The 19943-nt window shown below is 45.4% G+C and overlaps 1 pseudogene; it reads right to left on the bottom strand.

Moving 5' to 3' along the window:
* Nucleotides 1-1358: 1358 nt before the first annotated feature.
* LOC123489153 overlaps nt 1359-19943 on the bottom strand; it is a 28882-nt pseudogene continuing 10297 nt past the window's right edge.

Below are 19943 nucleotides of genomic sequence, written 5' to 3'. Positions count from 1 at the left end.
CATTTAGAAAGGTTTACTGAGACATTTAGAAAGGTTAACTGAACCACATTTGATCAAACAATAACCCTCTCGCTCTCCACAATCTCCAGATGTTTTCTGACCATACAGCTTTATGCTATTGCATGCCATAGTACACAGACTGTACATCAGAATGTACTCCAGTTATAATACTGTATGCTTGAAATTAATGGAATTCACTTTCATTAGTAAACAATCTCCACTTTGAAAAACAACCCAATCCTTTTACTGAGTTATTCACTGTTTTACAAGCAATAAGGAGATTAAACATGAATTAAACAGCCTTTCCCTTCTATGGTTGATTGTAGTGATGGTTATCCTACATCCTGTTGTGAAATCCCACTTTGTTTGACCCTCGAAGTCAAAATATTGCTGTGTACCAAACTGAGTATGAGAGTACATAAATTATAGGCTCATATCAGAGAAAACAATAACTGTTTTCGCGGGCTCAGCCCCCGTGACTATCTACCTTATGACATCAACTCTTCACATTTTCTAATGGCGCTTTCATGACAACTGTTGCCGCGTTCAAAACAACTGGGAACTATGAAAAAACGAGCTACGACTTGGGAAAAATCGATTTGAACGGACATCCAACTCGGAATTCTAACTCTAGGAAGATGCCTTGAGTGTCCGAGTTGGAATTCCGAGTTGGATGACCACTCAAAACGGTTTTCCCAGCCGGAGCTAGTTTCCCCACTCTTGCTATCAGATTATAGTCGAACGTAAACTAGACGGGCCAATAAAACAGTGAGTTGCAGTGAGAATGACTACCATGAAATTCGTCAGGAGAAAAATAATCTTAAAAATCCACAATTTCGCTAATTCTTTCTGTATGAAGGGATGCTATGCATGAAGTTAGCGAGCTCTTCTAGCTAACTGCATAGGTGTAGCCTCTCTGGCGGGCGATATGCCTTCATGGCTGGCCAAAACATTTGTTATTTTCTGTTGTTTAAAAGGACTTCGTGGTTGAAAGCAAATGTATATTACTGTAACGTTATTAATGTTCATAACACTTCGATTGGATGACTGTCAGCATATCGGGACAAAACCTTACCTCACACGAGATCTCTTTGGCAGGTGCCACCCTCGTGATAGGAGACGTCAGTCTGTTTGCGTGGCAAATACGTCACGACACGTGCGTGTTTATAACCAATTTGACCCCTTGAACGATTGTGATTGGTAGGATTTGTATGCCCAAAGGACAAAAAATACATTTACATTACATTACATTTTAGTCATTTAGCAGACGCTCTTATCCAGAGCGACTTACAGTTAGATACCTGCACAATCAATAAATAAACATTGAAAAAAATATCAGAGAAACAGCACTCAGCCTATTAAGCATTTGCAACACACACACGTTTATTAGTTACCACATAAAGTTACAAAATAGTCATTTTAATATTTTAACATTTTTTGTTTATTTTTTTTCTGCTTTACTTGAGGTAAACAACAATAATTGAACAAATAATTTACAACATTCTATATGGCACAGAAAGAGAAGAGGGAAGTAAAGGTTAGTCATCTTTCCCAGAGGGTTAGTAAAACAAGAGAACATGGAATGTGAATGAGCAGGACTTGAGATTTGGGTAAATCGTAAACAAATACACTGAGGAGCAGGGAGAATCAGAGAGACAGCTGGCAACCCTTACTCACATCCATCCTCAATCACCAACCACAGCCGAAACCTTTGTGATGACACTCTGAAAAGGACATAGTTCTTTGATGTAAAACGTTAAAATATTATGATTTTATCTACCTTTGAGAGAGAAAACAATAAGCCATCTCAGCTCACCCCAATAACCTGGAACCCGTTCACAGGGGGACTCTGTCAGAGGACACGTATAGAAGATGACAGAAAAAAAACACCCACTTCGTCGTCACCAACACCACAGAGAATAGCAAGGAATCGAAGGCATCATTCAAACGGGAGAGAACGCACAAAGAACAGCTTGGTCATTCTACACCATATTGTAAAGAAAAGGTGAGGTAAGACACAGTTGATGATTGAAGATACAATTCCATGGCGCAAGGTGAAGGATCATCGAGTGAGGGGTCTGTGGTACAGGCAGGTAGGCAGGTCTGGATCGAGTTGGTTTCACTGGGGCAGGGCTTTCAGGATGGCATTCACCTCCTCCGCCACAGCGGTCAGGGCAAACTCAAACTGGTCCTGTAGAGAAAATTATCATTATGTGATTTAAATTGAACAGTGGAAAATATAGGTTATAGTCCAACCTTCAATTGTGCATGTTGTGTTATGGTCTGATGACGCAATGCATGTCATGTTTGGGAATGTATCCACCATAGATTATATACTGTAGATATACAAGGTTGTGTTTATGACAGTACCTTGGTGCGCACCATCCCTGGTCTCTGGTCACGGACGTGCTCCAGGGTCGCAGCAATGTCAATCTCCTTCACTCCTGAAATAAATAAAAAACTGGCAACTTCAATTTCAAGCCAAAAATGCATGCAAAAAACACTCATACACCACAATCAGACTTACATACAGAAATGGACAGTCTAATATGCTCACCTTTGGCCATGCGGTTCAGAACCATGTCAATCAGGATGTAGGTGCCAGTCCGGCCTGTACCATCACTGTATAGGAGAACATTAACATCTTAACATTAATAATAGACCAAACAACTGACTGAACAATTAACATTTTATGTACCATATCAACTTACAACTGTCGTTTGCAGAGGAGGCTGGTGGGATGAGCTATAGAGTCGGCTCATTGTAATGGCTGGAATGGCATCAATGGAACGGAGTCAAACACGTTGATCCATGTGTTTGGTACCATTCCATTGATTCCATTCCAGCCATTACAATGAGCCAGTCTCCTATAGCTCCTCCCACCAGCCCCCTCTGGTTGTTTGTTTCCTGCTGTGTTGTGTGTATGTAATGTGTAAGCTGTGAAAATAATTATCTTGTAGGACAATAAACGTAAATCTAGTCTAATCTATACAGCATGCATTATTTAGTCATAACACCACCAGAGATAATGATTACGTTCAAGTGAGAAGAATAAAACGGCCCAAAATCTGTCTTCTCCAGCAGGTGGCGTTTTTTCTTTATCCTTTCTCGCTCACCAAGCAAGGAGTTTTGTATGGCGGTCAATGAGTGTCGAATTTTTCATCAACCAAAAATGTAATGGCTTATTTGCTACGTGAGGTTTATTTGATCAAATATACGTTTTGTAAGGCTTAGGTTGTTACGCGTGTACTGATATAAGTAGGACACGTGACATCCCGGCAACTTTGAGAAAAAAACACTTTATATCGGAGTTCTGCCTGCGCAGACACTCTTATCCAGAGCGATTTCCAGCAATGAGTGCATACTTTTTGTTTTTGTCTCCTGTGGGAATCGAACCCACAACCCTGGTGTTGCAAGCGCCACACACTACCAACTGAGCCACACGGGACAGAAGGGTCCCACCTGATCTTGCCTTCTCCGGACTGCCTTCCATTTTTTGAATACATTTATTTTAATTGTTAGAGCGGCCAATGGAGCATCTTGGTCAATATAGTGGAACATCAGTGGTACATTTCCACTGTCTCTGACAACACCTTGAGCCAAGCAGCATCTGAAAGAGAATGGCGAGGTTCTGCTACCATGTGGAGAAAAGTTGTATTGCAAACGTTGGTTTACCTGCAGTGTACAATGATCGGACAAGATCTGCCTCTGTAGCACTTATTAACCTTCCTGTGGAGATGCAGAGAGAGAGGGAGATCAAATATAAGTGAATACTGAATGAAGTGAACACTGATCGAGAACATAGATATTGATCATGCTTGACAAATGGCAAGTCATACAAACGTCAGACAACCTAAAATGAGGACACTACACAAATCCTAACTCGATTGTCGCCTCCTAATTAATAAAAAAAATAAAAATAAAATCTGTTTACATTGCAGACGTTGCATTGCATCAACCAATGGTTGCGTGCCACGTCATCAACTGTGCAGTCGGGCATCAGAATGCAATATCATACTATGTGGTTCCCGATAAAAAATAAAATAAAACCACCTATCTAGGCATTGGGAGATCTGGCAGCAATATAGTCACACTGGAACACAGCCTAAAGGCTCTAAAAGAGCAGTCAGTGTGTATTCAACATGGAGGAAAAACAGCCCTATTCGAGCGCCACTTGTTTTATATATCTCATCACGGGAGGAGTTTAACAATCATTATAGGATGAAAATTACTTCTAGAGATCGAGAAAGAGGAGCGTTCGAAGCACAGTGATGAGGAGGAGAGTCAAAAGGATGAGAGAGAAAGATAAGAGACAGAGAGAGAGTATAAAAAAGGGTAGAGAGAGGAGTGGGAGAAAGGGAGAGAGGAGATGGGGGAGCTAAGGGGGTTAGGCGATGGACCTCCTGCTGCAGCCACACCTGTCCATGATCATTTTTGTGACTATGCAACTGGACCCAGACTACTAGCTGCAAATCACAAAGATGACACGGACAGATATGTAAAATATCATGAGCCCGCTGACCTCCATCGCAAGACAGACGTGTGAGAGCAAAGAGGGACAGAGGGAGTGTCCAAGGGAGAGATGGGACGAGGGAAGAGAGGGATTGAAAAGGGAAAGTGAAAGGCAAATTAAGATAAACACAACACAGACAGAAAGAGAGAGAGAGAGAGACAGCGAGAGAGAGAGAGAGAGAGAGAGAGAGAGAGACAGCGACAGAGAGAGACAGAGACAGACAGAGAGAGAGAAGGATGAAATTGAATTGAAAAGGGAAAGACTGGATGGAAATGAGATAAGAGAGGGAGAAGGTAAAAGGAAAGAGAGAAGGGTGGATGAGTGAAATTAGATACGTTTTGGTCATCCCATCATCTAGTAGGGATTAGATGAGAAAGATAGATTGAGGATTATAAGGAGTTGTGGACAGAGAAAGATGTGAGACTGACACTGTTGACGAGTGACACAGGAATTAGAGACCAAACAAGATAGGAGCATGGGCTGGGGAAACCATAGGATGTATCATATAATAAAATCAATTCCAAACCTCAAAATGTCAAACACTCTGTTGTCCTGTAAATCTGGGTTGTGTTCATTATGACATGCAATATTTTAAAAATGTTTTTCAAATGGAAAACAACAAAAATTAGCATTAGTCACTCCCTGTTTCAGTCCCCCCCCCCATTTCGTGCCTAATAAACACGACCCTGCGTTCAATGTCCATGCGTTACCTGCGGAAGTCCAGCAGGGTACGTGTGGAGGTTGGGATGCCCTGGGCAGGCCAGCTGAGGAAGTGGAACTGGGTGAGTGTGCGGGTCTCCCTGGGTATGAACGTTCTTCAGGTAGAAACTACGAACCAGGAAGTCATTGCACCAGATGTGCTCCGACACCAGGTTCACCTGATGGACACACAGACCATTGTTACAGATCAGGACAGACACACCGAGTCAGAAACACAAAGGCTCACACGTCTGTACTCACCTCATAGATGTGGTAGAGGGAGGATCCCTCGTCAGGCCAGTAGCGATCACACTGCTTCTCTCCGTCCTCAACCAGGGCAGTCATCATCACTATCACCGTGCAGCCATTCTCCCAAACCATCTATAGAGGAACACCATTACACACACACACACACACACTAGAACATGTAAACATAGAGCTTGGAGACCAATAACATTACCATGTACTCCATAGTGTATTATTCTTTCATCATTACATTGGCATGTGTTTGAGTGATGATTGTACACATTATATGGTTCAACTTAGGGTACATTCTTAGAACATTTGCATAATGCGGCAGCAACAAACTGGCATTTCCCTAAAGGGCAGCAACAAACTGGCATTTCCCTAAAGGGAAAATAGAGTTTTGCATTTGAATTTTATTCATATTACACACATATGAATACTCATCCAGAGTGACTGACCTGCCAGAAGTCAGAGATGGTGTGAGACAGGGGTCCTTGCGTGGCGATGTACGTTGGCATCCGGGGGTCATGCTCGATCTAGGGGTCACAGAGGGTGAAAGGTCTTCATGGGTCACCTCTTGACGTCCACAATAGAGGACACTATGGACACTGGTGGTCACCGTGGCGACGGCTCCATTCACTGACAAGTGGCATTTACGGGGTGGGTGACTGGATCTGCGTCCCAAACGGCACCCTATTCCCTATATAGTGCACTACTTTTGGCCAGGGCTCATAGGGCTCTGGTCAAAAGTAGTGCACTAGGTAGGGGACAGGGTGCCATTTGGGAAGCATCATGGGAGAGATTCCACAACTAGTGTCCCAGTTTGATCAATGGAGGGTTGGTGTCGGAGACGGCTATAGGGCCATAGGTGGGACCAGGGCCCGAATTCACAAAGAGTCTCAGAGTAGGAGTGCTGATATAAGAACAGTTTTGCCTTTTAGATCCTAGATCAGCACTTCTACCCTGAGGCCCTTTTTTTAATATAGGGCAGACCAGAGTGATATACAGAGAAGGCTTTGGGTGGGGAGGATCTATCCCTATGAGCACAAGACGTTGAAAATATGTATTTTTGGTTGCAAAGACATTAAAATATGTCTTTCAACCAAATTTGCTCACTGGGATGATCTGGGTTGGATAACTAAACAGGTACCATGGCGACAGCGGGCATGGTGACAGCGGGAATCAGGATGACTTCTTACTATGGTGCTGGCGTTGATGTAGTCGGTCCTGGAGGGGTTGTTCTCCGCCTTCATCTTCACCCTGGAGTGATCATCTGCAGAGACACAAAACACAAGTGGTTTAACCTAGGATCATGGAGGCCAGGCTGCCTGGGTGTTCTAGCTGGTAGTGCCGCCTGCCACCCTCAGCACACATGTATACCACAGTCTGTGTGTGTTTAATCTGACCCGCTGTCATCTTGACTGGATCTCCTCCTAACTTCCCTGTCCGTCCTTCACTTTCCTAGCCTGGTCTCAGATCTGTTGACGTGATATGTTTGGCGAGAGAGTGACAAGGAGCATGGCAGCACAAACAGATCTTGGACCAGGCTATCACCTTCTGTTCAACAAAAATCCCCCCGAAAAAAAAATACAAAGAAAAAATAAATCAAGGAGGAGGAGAGGTGGAAGAAAGGAGGGAAGAAGAAAGAGAAGGATGAGGAGGAGAAGAAGGAGGAGAAGAACTTACAGGGCACAGAGTCAGGGCAGCGGTTCTTCTTCAGGTTGGTGTCACTCTGGGCCACAGACATGGTGCTGGGTTCAGCCTGGTAGGAACACAGGGCCTCCCACTCCTTCAGCAGACGGTCCTTGTTCTTCAGGTGGTCCTCCATGTAGGCCTGTGGGTTAGGAGGACTCTCAGTACCAGGGTGACTCTTACTTATAATAACGTTACTATCACATTACACTATACTTTTCCTCTGTCAATGACTTCAACTGGACGATTCTGTCTTTTAGAGTCTGACGGTTAATGTGTATTTAATTGTCAGTACCAGACCCTGGGTTCAAATAGTATTCGTATTATTTAAGATATTTTGAGGGTTTGATTGAGCCTGCCTGCAGTGCCAGATGGGTAAGATTTGTACTTTTGGGACTAGTCCATTGGTTCCATTGCGCAAAGCAGCTAGACATGTTCAATCAAGTGCAGCAAAGGTATTTGATGGAAAACAAATACTATTTGAACCCAGGTTTTGTCAGAACAGCGGTAGAGAGATCTGAGGCAGGGTAGGAATAAATGAATTAATGAATGAATGGAGTAAATGTTCGGAGTGACAGTGACCAGGATCATGTGACCGGTAGAGATGTCCATGTTGGTCTGCGCTGGCTCTCGCACCAGGAAGAGGTGCTGCTGTGGGAGCTGGGGCTGGGCTGGGGGCGCATCGCTGGGCTGGGGCGCGTCGCTGAACTGGGACGACACACTGCTCACCCTGGATGTGTCCGTACCTCCTCCTCCTCCACCACCTGCACCTCCTCCACCACCTCCTCCTCCTACACCTGCGCCTCCGGTAGCACCCCACTGCCCCCGCTGCTCCTGCCCCCTCCTGACGCCCAAAGGCTCCCCTGGATCCCATGTGCTGACGACACAGGTCCTAACAGAAGGTGAAGGTGATGATGACAGTCAATGTGCTTTCTATGGACACAATGTATTCAATCAGGGATCAATATCCCATGAATACATTCATACTGGTACAGTCCTCAGACGTTGGGGTCTGCAGCATGCACAGACCTCTTTCAATACATCTGAAGTGATGTCTCAGACTAGTGAATGCGTGTGCAGGTTGAAAACTAAAGAGTGAATGTGTTCATGTTGAACTGTTTGTGAGGTGTCTATTTAGGGGAGTATTACACTGTTTTGACAGTGGTGAAGAGAGGGAGACTGATCAGATAACTGGAAAGATATAGTGTGATAGATCTAAGGCTGGACAAACCCATGTAAGATAAGATAAGAAATACTTTATTGATCCCAGAGGGGAAAATGGTTTGTCATATCTCATCGAGCAATGTGCTTTCTGTCTATAGTCTACAGTACTACCACTTGACTTGATCCTGCATGACTGTGAGGTGTCCGTAGACTTACCCCTGTGTGTGTGTGTGTGTACATACCTGGTACTCCTGGTGTGTAACGCTGCCTCCCTCCGGCCCCAGGCCCAGCTTCTCAGACGCCAGGCGGTTGCTGCGGCGACGCAGGCAGACGATGGTCATTGTCGCCACCAGGATTCCGCCAACACAGGCCACGCCCACCATGGTCATGAACACAACGGGAGCCATCTCGACCCGGGTGGCCTGAGGTAAGCCCCGCCCATCAGCTCTCTGTCGAGAGGGAGGTGACAGAGACCGAAAGAGAGAGAGAGACAGGGAAAACAAAATTGTTGGTTGAATATCTCACTGATGAGACAATAAAATAGCTTTTGAAAGAGTGTTTATCAGTTAGTGGAAGGATGAGACTCTGGTTCTTTAGTGCCTCACTAATTCTGCAACAGAATAATTGATCAAAGAATATTGTTGTTGAGGAAGTGGACGAGAAAACCAGGGTGGTGTTCATTAGGGAGATTGTTTTTTAAAAACAGAGTGAAACGTCCAATGAGAACAGAGATATTTGATTTACGTTGCGTAAATGTTTTTCTACATTGTACCGCCAACACAAGTACTGTAGCAGCCTGACCACCCAATAAATTTTTTTGTCTTTCATCTCTCCTCCTCCTCCCTGGTTGCCACGGTTGCCTCTTGCCCTCCCGACCTCTTTTTTCCTCTTCAGAGGCCCCAGGAATGTGCTGAAGTATTTTGGGGGTTGGGGGGTGGAGCTATAGTCTGAGACATTGGGGTGGGGGTGGAGCTATAGTCTGAGACATTTGGGTGGGGATGGAGCTATAGTCTGAGACATTGGGGGTGGGGGTGGAGCTATAGTCTGAGACATTGGATTGGGGGTGGAGCTATAGTCTGAGACATTGGGGTGGGGGGTGGAGCTATAGTCTGAGACATTGGGGTGGGGTGGAGCTATAGTCTGAGACATTGGATTGGGGGGTGGAGCTATAGTCTGAGACATTGGATTGGGGGTGGAGCTATAGTCTGAGACATTGGATTGGGGGGTGGAGCTATAGTCTGAGACATTGGGGTGGGGGTGGAGCTATAGTCTGAGACATTGGGGTGGGGGGTGGAGCTATAGTCTGAGACATTGGGTTGGGGGTGGAGCTATAGTCTGAGACATTGGGGGGGGGGGTGGAGCTATAGTCTGAGACATTGGGGTGGGGGGTGGAGCTATAGTCTGAGACATTGGGGTGGGGTGGAGCTATAGTCTGAGACATTGGATTGGGGGTGGAGCTATAGTCTGAGACATTGGGGTGGGGGTGGAGCTATAGTCTGAGACATTGGGGTGGGGGGTGGAGCTATAGTCTGAGACATTGGGGTGGGGGTGGCGCTATAGTCTGAGACATTGGGGTGGGGGGTGGAGCTATAGTCTGAGACATTAGGGTGGGGGTGGAGCTATAGTCTGAGACATTGGATTGGGGGTGGAGCTAGTAGTCTAATAGTCTAAAGAGGCCTGAAAGGAAGAGATGGGAGAGGAAAGGGGAAGGGGGAAGGTGAAGAAAAGAGAAAGGTGAAGAACAGAATGACCCGTTTCTGGAGACGAGTATTACGATTTCTCTCTGGACATGAGGTGGATTTACCAAACTGACATCAGGGGGATGCAGGGTGAGGGGTAGGTGTAGGAGGGGAGAGACAGAGGAAGGGATGGGTGGTGTAGGAGGGGAGAGAGGGAGGAAGAGGGATGGGTGTAGGAGGGGAGAAACAGAGGAAGAGAGGGATGGGTGTAGGAGGGAGGGGAGAGGAGGAGGGGGAGGGGTAATATCAGGGATAATGTGACTTGGAAGTGGTGAAGACATGAGGTAAGAGGGAGAGTTGAGTAAAAGAAGGCCTGAACTATCCACATTTGCTCTGTCTATCTACTGCTCTGTCTATCTACTGCTCTGTCTATCTACTGCTCTGTCTATCTACTGCTCTGTCTATCTACTGCACTCATCACACCACTCTTCTATGGAATCACACTCTTGGCCTCCCATCTTTGAGCTGCAACCTCTTGGTCTCTCTGTTGCTCTCCTATCTGAGCTGCAGCCTCTTGGTCTCTCTGTTGCCTCCTATCTGAGCTGCAGCCTCTTGGTCTCTCTGTTGCCTCCTATCTGAGCTGCAGCCTCTTGGTCTCTCTGTTGCCTCCTATCTGAGCTGCAGCCTCTTGGTCTCTCTGTTGCCTCCTATCTGAGCTGCAACTCCAGATCATTCCATTACTGCAGACATTGACTTCTGTCACTGTGGCAAGTGTCTTAACTCTCACTGTTTGTTGTTGCCAAAAGTGATATGCAACTTCATTCATCACTTGTATTGTGAGTGATGCAAACAGCAAACAGTTAGCAAACATAAAGGCCTAACTTTTTTTCTTCTTCTCACTAAATAAAAATGGAATTGACAACTTAGATTCAAAGGGTTTTAAACTTAGATTCCACACATTGGTACATTTGTATGTGTCTTATTATGCCCAGTTTCAGACTTCCAAGTGAAATCTAATGGACATTATTGTAGTATTCTTATAATTCAAGAGAGGAGAGGTTACAAATGTGAAATTATACAAAATGCAAACAAGATACAGTTGCAATGTGGACTCAACACTAATTACTCTAACCCCAATATAGGTCCCCTAAAATTTTAATGTATTAATATTGATAGACGTGTCTCAAACAGCTTGAATTCTATAAATGTGTTATTTGCAGTACGTTCTTGAATATGTTCTTAAAATCTTCATTATGATTAAATACCAAATCATAATCTTTGACAACGAATCATACGACAATCCCACAAACACCACGCGGGCTGAGCATCTCATAGAAGTGATTAGTCTATGCAGACAGCATCTGATGAAAAAGTCTATCAATAAAATGTCGTTAGGCTAACCTAAAAGATAACATTAATGCGTAATCAATTTACAAATGGCAACTAAATAGTAGACATATTTGAACTGGAAATAAATAGGACTATTAGAGAATCAAATTAGGCCTATAAGAAATACAATTCGAGACTAGGTCCCATAATAAGGAATAACTCTAGACAAATCGAAATGTTGGTAGCCATTCAAAAGTATGAATAGCCTATTATTAGGCTAAATATCAGTGACACTCACCCAACATCCACCGTCCGTGAAAGAAAGACGACTTGACTGTGATAACGCACAAGAGAAATGATGATCTGTCTCTTGTTTCCATAATGCGTTTATAAAGTGGAGGATAGCGCATCATTTGATTGAATTTTGGCGGCAGCAGTTACCTCCTAGCTCAGGCCCAGGGACGATATGAGACGACCAAGAGAGGAGTGGTGCGCGTGACCAATGTAATTAAAGAGACAGTAGCGTGTCTTTCGGGAGCGCGCGGTTCGTCCGACCGCAAAATACGTCGTCATATCAAAGGATTTTAGCCATGAAGGCATTCCAGGCAGGGAGAAAAAAGTTTGGTTGGGGAAAAGTACACAGAAGGACGCACAGAATATTGATGATGAATGCCAATAGATTTTAACGCAAAGAGACTCTCTTCTCTCTCTCTCTCTCTCTCTCTCTCTCTCTCTCTCTCTCTCTCTCTCTCTCTCTTTCACACACACGCAGCACCAACATGTTCTTACCTCACCAACACCTGTCTGCAGGATCTTCAGATCAGTTTCAGACTCCAGAAAGGTCTTCTCTGCAACTGAGTAAATTACAAACCAAAAGAAAATAGTTGCGCATCTTGCGAAAAAGTAATATTCTTGCTATTATATATTAAACAGAGTGGCTCAAAATCCCCTTTACACCCTCTCTCACTTTCTGTCCCAAGTTGTGTGTGTGCAGTGCGTGATTGTGTGCGTGTGTGTGTAGATATTGGCTTGGTGGTTTACACAGAGCAGGGGGACATTGGGTCAATCTGACCCCGTCTGACCCGCAGAACAGGTCCACATACCGGCTTTCTCTGCCACGTCTTCAGCACTCAGGTTCTGGCTGTTGGGCCGACACGGAAGGTCAGGGCAGGCCCCACCACACTGTAGAGAGACAGACAGGAACATTCCATCAAACTATTGATTGATATAACTGGGGCCGGGAGAGGGAGAGAGAGAGGGGTGGTGTGGAGGTAGGAGCAGGAGGACTGGGGGGCTGGGGGAAGCCTGAAGGTGTATCCCTAAATTTCGGGTGTGAATAAGCCCCAACAACGACTACACCTACCACCTTGCTCTGTCCTCACTCTGACCACCACTGCAATGCATTGTGGGAAAAGGTCGCACAGAGGGACACTCAGGCCTTTTCTCAATTGGATTTCCTCAACTCCTGCGTCCCTCTCACCTCCGTTCTGCCTCACCTCCTTTTGAAAAAGGTCAGGTGCAATCGAGGAGAGGCGGCGAGGAGAGGGAAAGTGAACAAAATGCACTTGTATGAAATGAGACTCTCCTTCTCCACTCAGGCTACTGACGTTTACAGGTGGATCCCCAAATAAATGTGTAAAGTGATAAAAACAAACTAAGTTAGTTGTGCAATACATTTGATAAAACGATAAGTAGCATATTGTTTTTAAACGTGTGCATGGTTTTCTCCTCCACCAAAACAAAAGCTGATTCAGAAGGGTTGTGGCAGATTTCTCAGGCAGGATCCAAATGATTATCCTCGATGAAAGGTGGCTATCGAGGAGGGGAGGACACTCTTCCGTCGCCTACTAACTAATTTACATTTCCTTGACCACTCGACCACTTATCAGTTTCCGGGTCACGCAGGAGAGAGGACGGAGGAGAGAGGGACGGAGGAGAGAGGACGGAGGAGAGAGGGTGTAGGACTGACTTTTCCCCAAATGAGAAAAGGCCAGAGGGGACTCCACCTCCCGCCACACCCGATTTTGAGGTCAGGGGTCAACAGTAGAGGAATGGAGCACGTTGACGTTGATCATAGAAGTATACATTCTATTTCTATGACGTGGAGCAGGGGCAGGGTCTCTAAAGGTCAGGAGGTCGATCTGCTGGGATGTTGTGAATCTGGGGGTGCATCCCAATAATATTTCCTTTTTCCTGAAGTGTGCACTCATTCAATACTTCACAGAAATCTAAAAGCATTGGATTGGTGAAGGTATGTGCTAGTGGGAATTTCCACAATATTTATTAAACCAGTAATTTCCTTTCAAATGAATGAAGGGAAATGAAACGAGTACACACTTTGGGAGGAAGGAGATATCATTGGGACCTGAGCTGAGATACCCCTACTATACTGATATCTCCTGATCCTCTCATTTTACATGAATACGTTTATTTGATAATCAGGGACAATGCACATTTATCAACATTTCTGTAAATGTGTCAGATTTAACCAGGCCGACTAATTATAATCTGCTAATTATCAATTAGCAGCCAGCTAATTGTCATCTCTCCTCATTGGACCAGTGGGCCTCTATGCCTATAGCCTACCTGATGTTGATGAAAGAGCCAGTGAGAGGTGGATCCTCTCAGCCAGGAGCTCCACAGACGACCCCCATCGTACAGACTGAGGCTGTGGAGATATACACTACGCATTCATACACGCGGACACACTCATACACACAGATACACTCATACACTCATACAGAGATACACACAGATACACTCATACACACGGATACACACAGATACACTCATACACACGGATACACACACAGATACACTCCTACACAGAGATACACACAGATACACTCCTACACACGGATACACACAGATACACTCATACACATGGATACACACAAATACACTCATACACACGGATACACACAGATACACTCATACACACGGATACACACAGATACACTCATACACTCATACACAGAGATACACACAGATACACTCTACACACGGATACACACAGATACACTCATACACACTGATACACACAGATACACACATACACACACATACACTCATACACACAGATACACTCATACACACAGATACACTCATACACACAGATACACTCATACACACAGATACACTCATACACACAGATACACTCATACACACAGATACACACACAGAAGCTCACACGCACACATTCACACACAGAGAACTAAGAGAAAGCAAAAGCACACACACACACACACGCACGCACATACACCGCCATGTACACTCAAAGATTCTGAGACAGACAGATATACGCTCTGAGACAGATACGTAGACAGATATACGCTCATACACCAACATTCCTGTGTTTATGAACATTAAGGTTAGAGATGAATGCAACCTTAGGTTAGTGACGATGTAGCCGTATTCCTCCTTCACTTGTGTGGCCCCTCCTGGTGGCTCTTTATTCCCTGCTTCTCTGTTTCCACCGGGGCCCCTAGCTCCTTCACACTGCCTCCCCTCTGTGTCAGAGGGGCCCCCACGGTGGGAGGGTTATCCTGGGAGACTTGGGGGCCCAGGGGCTTGGCAGGAAGGAGGTGGGGCCCCCAGCATGGAAGCTTTGTCCACCTTGTGTGTCATGGCCCCCTCAGTGATCTGAAGAGGAGGAACCAGACACCTTAACATTCTCCATCCATTATTGTAGGATTTGAGAAATACATGCTTCATTTGAATATTACTCCAGGATATGTAAAATAGACCACTGATTTCCTCAGCTTGTGGATGTTCTGCCACCTACTGTTTGTTAAATGCAATAACAACCAGAAAACCTACAGTGAGGGAAAAAGTATTTGATCCCTACTGATTTTGTACGTGTTGCCCACTGACAAAGACATGATCAGTCTATCATTTTAATGGTAGGTTTATTTGAACAGTGAGAGACAGAATAACAACAAAAAAATCCAGAAAAAACGCATGTAAAAAAATGTTATAAATTGATTTGCATTTTAATGAGGAAATAAGTATTTGACCCCTCTGCAAAAACATGACTTAGTACTTGGTGGCAAAACCCGTTTCGGCAATCACAGAGGTCAGACATTTCTTGTAGTTGGCCACCAGGTTTGCACACATCTCAGGAGGGATTTTGTCCCACTCCTCTTTGCAGATCTTCTCCAAGTCATTAAGGTTTCGAGGCTGACATTTGGCAACTCAAACCTTCAGCTCCCTCCACAGATTTTCTAAGGGATTAAGGTCTGGAGACTGCTAGGCTACTCCAGGACCTTAATGTGCTTCTTCTTGAGCCACTCCTTTGTTGCCTTGGCCGTGTGTTTTGGGTCATTGTCAATCTGAATACCCATCCACGACCCATTTTCAATGCCCTGGCTGAGGGAAGGAGGTTCTCGCCCAAGATTTGACGGTACATGGCCCCGATCATCGTCCCTTTGATGCGGTGACGTTGTCCTGTCTGTTAGCAGAAAAAACACTCCCAAAGCATAATGTTTCCACCTCCATGTTTGACGGTGGGGATGGTGTTCTTGGGGTCATAGGCAGCATTCCTCCTCCTCCAAACACGGCGCAGTTGATGCCAAAGAGCTCAATTTTGGTCTCATCTGACCACAACACTTTCCACCCAGTTCTCCTCTGAATCATTCCAGATGTTCATTGGCAAACTTCAGACGGGCCTGTATATGTGCTTTCTTGAGCAGGGGGGACCTTGCGGGCGCTGCAGGATTTCAGTCCTTCACGGCGTAGTATGTTACCAATTGTTTTCTTGGTGACTATGGTCCCAGCTGCCTTGAGATCATTGACAAGATCCTCCCCGTGTAGTTCTGGGGTTGATTCCTCACCGTTCTCATGATCATTGCAACTCCACAAGGTGAGATCTTGCATGGAGCCCCAGGCCGAGGGAGATTGACAGGTCTTTTGTGTTTCTTCCATTTTGCGAATAATCGCACCAACTGTTGTCACCTTCTCACCAAGCTGCTTGGCGATGGTCTTGTAGCCCATTCCAGCCTTGTGTAGGTCCACAATCTTGTCCCTGACATCCTTGGAGAGCTCTTTGGTCTTGGCCATGGTGGAGAGTTTGGAATCTGATTGATTGATTGCTTCTGTGGACAGGTGTCTTTTATACAGGTAACAAGCTGAGATTAGAGCACTCCCTTTAAGAGTGTGCTCCTAATCTCAGCTCGACCTGTATAAAAGACACCTGGGAGCCAAAAATCTTTCTGATTGAGAGGGGGTCAAACACTTATTCCTCATTAAATGCAAATCAATTTATAACATTTTTGTCATGCGTTTTTCTGGATTATTTTGTTGTTATTCTGTCTCTCTCACTGTTCAAATAAACCTACCATTAAAATTATAGACAGATCATTTCTTTGTCAGTGGGCAAACGTACAAAATCAGCAGGGATCAAATACTTTTTTCTCACCACTTATTGCCATTCAACATTTACTGTAAATGCTATTTACATTGTATAAAAAGCTAAAAAAACATTTCAAATGGTTAAAATACAACACATTATAAACCAAGAGCAATACTTGAATTTCTAGAATACTAGACTGTTTTATCTCAACTTACCTTCTTACGGTGTGGCAAGCACTGTTCCGGTATTTATCTGAAAAGCAAGACTCTCATTACCGGACACACAGAAATAATTGTTTCAGTATCGGTGTCACAGTATAATCCCACCACAAAATGTCACTTTTTTCAGTATCAATATTGGGCCATGCCATTTTGTATAAAGATACTGCAGTTATTCCCGCAGTGTGTTGTGGTTCACAACCTGAAGTCCTTTATTATATCACGGTATCTCATTTAATGAATGACACTAGTGACATATACAGTAGTCTTGTCTTTTTGAGACCACAACTTGGAAGGGTCTTTCTGTGTGATGAAAAAGACTGTGGTTTCAGACAACATTTCAGTAAGGTGTTTGCTGGAAAGGGCTAGCCCAGTGAATTAGGTCTGGTGCTTTGACAGGTTTGGCTGCATGCCTCCGTTCGGACAAACCTGCTGTGTCGGTGACTAGGTCACAGCACTCCCTCCATCTGCAGTTGTTTCAGTGCTGCAGGCAGGTTGGTCAGCTGTGGAGGGGTTAAGTCCTTCATATCGATGCCATAGTGGTCCAGGAGCAGAGCCAGTTTCTGCAGGGACTCATCTGAACAGACAGACAGGGTTAGAGGCTAGAGGTCAACAGGCAGGTAATGAAACAAGTCCAGACAGGCAAGGCATGAGTCAGCCAGTGTCTCAGCCTACAGTGAGCAAGAACACTCCAGACAGATCTCATAGACACACACACACACGCACACGCACACGCATCCCACACACACACACAACACGCACACACACAACACGCACGCACGCACACACACACACACACACACGCACACGCACACGCACACACACACACACACACACACACACACACACAACACACACACAACACCCCCAAAACCCCACCCCACCACACACACCGGACTGCCACACACTCACCATCCAACCCAGCCAGCGATCCATAGTCCTTCTGAGTTTTCCTCTGCGTCTGTTCCTGCTGCTGATGCTTCTGGACCTCCACGTCCCCTGGGAAACGTAGTCCTCTGCGTAGTCCAGAGGGAAGTCCAGGTCCTCGTACAAGGGAGAGGTAGAGAGCGGTGCTGCTGCACGGTGGCGGGAGGCCGGCGGGCGGGAGGAGAGGTACAGGAGACCAGGTCCTGGAGCACCTGGCGGTCTCGGTCCTGGGGGCGTGACCCTTACCCCGGAGCCAGAAGAGGGCGGACCCCCCATCCAGAGAGTTAGCGCTCTGGCGTCTGGTAACCACTGCCTGCTTATTAAACCCATAAACAGACACAGAGATGCCTCAGGGAAAGAAATGATACAATCTACTGTAGAGATGTGAAGTGTATTTACATCATACTACTCATAGTTGTATGGTATCTATCTACTGTATATACATTCTTACACACATATACTGTATGCTGGTAATAGCAGTTCTGTGTGTGTGTGTGTATGTGTGTGTGTGTGTGTGTGTGTTTTTTTGTGTGTTGTTTCCGTCCATTCCCCACCTGGCGGTAGGTGTAAGGCTCCAGAGTTTGCATGTGGAGGGACTGGGAGGCCTGGGGGGTATCCACGATCATGTAGTCCAGGTAGCGCTGCATCAGATCTGGGTTGGGATCGTTCCCTTGAGCCTTGGTCCTGGAGCTGGGAGGATACGCATCTTGGAAAGAGGGGCATGCACAGGTTCTGAGGACCTGAGAGATACAGCTGAATGGAGAATATCAGAATAAGGCCAACCCTTAGCACTTGTAGACCCTCATAGGGAACATAGCTCCCTCACTCACAAGAACTCAACTTCCAAGTCATCCTGCACCTGTCTGAGGATGGCTTCCCTCTAGTGCAGGAGTATGTGACTCCAGGGCCACTTTCTCTAACAACATTTTAGACTGACTTAGACTACTTGTGGTCTTGTCGGATCTCTCAGTAACAGTGACTTACTGTCTGGTTTGGTCACTCATCAATGGAACCACAATGAAATAAATATCTGAATGAATTGTGCTATCCCGGTCACGTTGAAAAATATAATGTACTGTGTATATATGTTTTTTAACTGACAGATAAAACCAACCAATCAATCAACTACCAGGGGAAGAGGAAGCAGAGGCTGTGGCCCCATCCCTCATAGACTGGCAATTTAAACATCCCACTTCAAACTCAAAGATCTGGTTCTGGGGTATTCTAAAAGTCTCTTCCTAATCTCATAACCTTTCCTGGCTGCTATTACAATACAATTTCCCCATTGAGTCACAGACCTTCCTGGGAAAATCTGCAGAAAATAAAAATGAATAGATGTAATTATAGATCTGGAAATTATAGTCAGCAGAGCAGGAGACTCACTGAGATGAGGGGGTTGTCATGACGTCCAGACAGGGGGCGGAGTCAGCAAAAACACGGCTTCCAGCTCCCTTGCCAATGACGTACTGGGTGATGTCATCCTGCCAGGACAACTTATACAACCATAGGCCGATACAGACGTCAATCACAGTAGTCAAAGATGTAATCTGGTAACTTGAGGAGGTGACCTTTATAGAGACCTCAACCCTCAGCCCTTAACTATGTTGCCGTGGTAGCAGATGAGACCTGAGTTTATGTTCATTATCTTAACCACTAAGGAACAGTTCACTTTTACAACCACACATCTGAACCTAACAACCTTTGTGGAATGGGTTAGTGAGTATGAATGGAGTATGGATATGGCTACGTGTGTGTACGTGTGTGGCTTGCTCGTGTATGGCTACGTGTGGCAGCTACGTGTGTGGCTACGTGTACGGGCTACGTGTGTGGCTACGTGTGTGGCTACGTGTGTGGCTACGTGTGTGTGTCTTTAATCACCTTGCATCATCAGTTCCTTGAGCACTTCCTGTCAGTCTGCTTGCAGCACAGGCACTGACACCTCATAAAGAACCCTCTCCTGCTGGGGCAGCCAGACACTGGCCAAATAGCCCATCTACAGAGAACACGAGAACACATCAGAACACAACAGAACCCTCTCCTGATGGGGCAGCCAGACTGGCAAAAATAAGCCCATCTACAGAGAACAGAGAACACATCAGAACACAACAGAACCCTCTCCTGATGGG

The sequence above is a fragment of the Coregonus clupeaformis genome, unplaced genomic scaffold (assembly GCF_020615455.1).
Source record: "Coregonus clupeaformis isolate EN_2021a unplaced genomic scaffold, ASM2061545v1 scaf2801, whole genome shotgun sequence".
In the NCBI taxonomy this organism is placed as follows: domain Eukaryota; kingdom Metazoa; phylum Chordata; class Actinopteri; order Salmoniformes; family Salmonidae; genus Coregonus; species Coregonus clupeaformis.
Note: the sequence above shows the minus strand (reverse complement) of the source record. Positions and strands in the feature narration are given on the sequence as shown.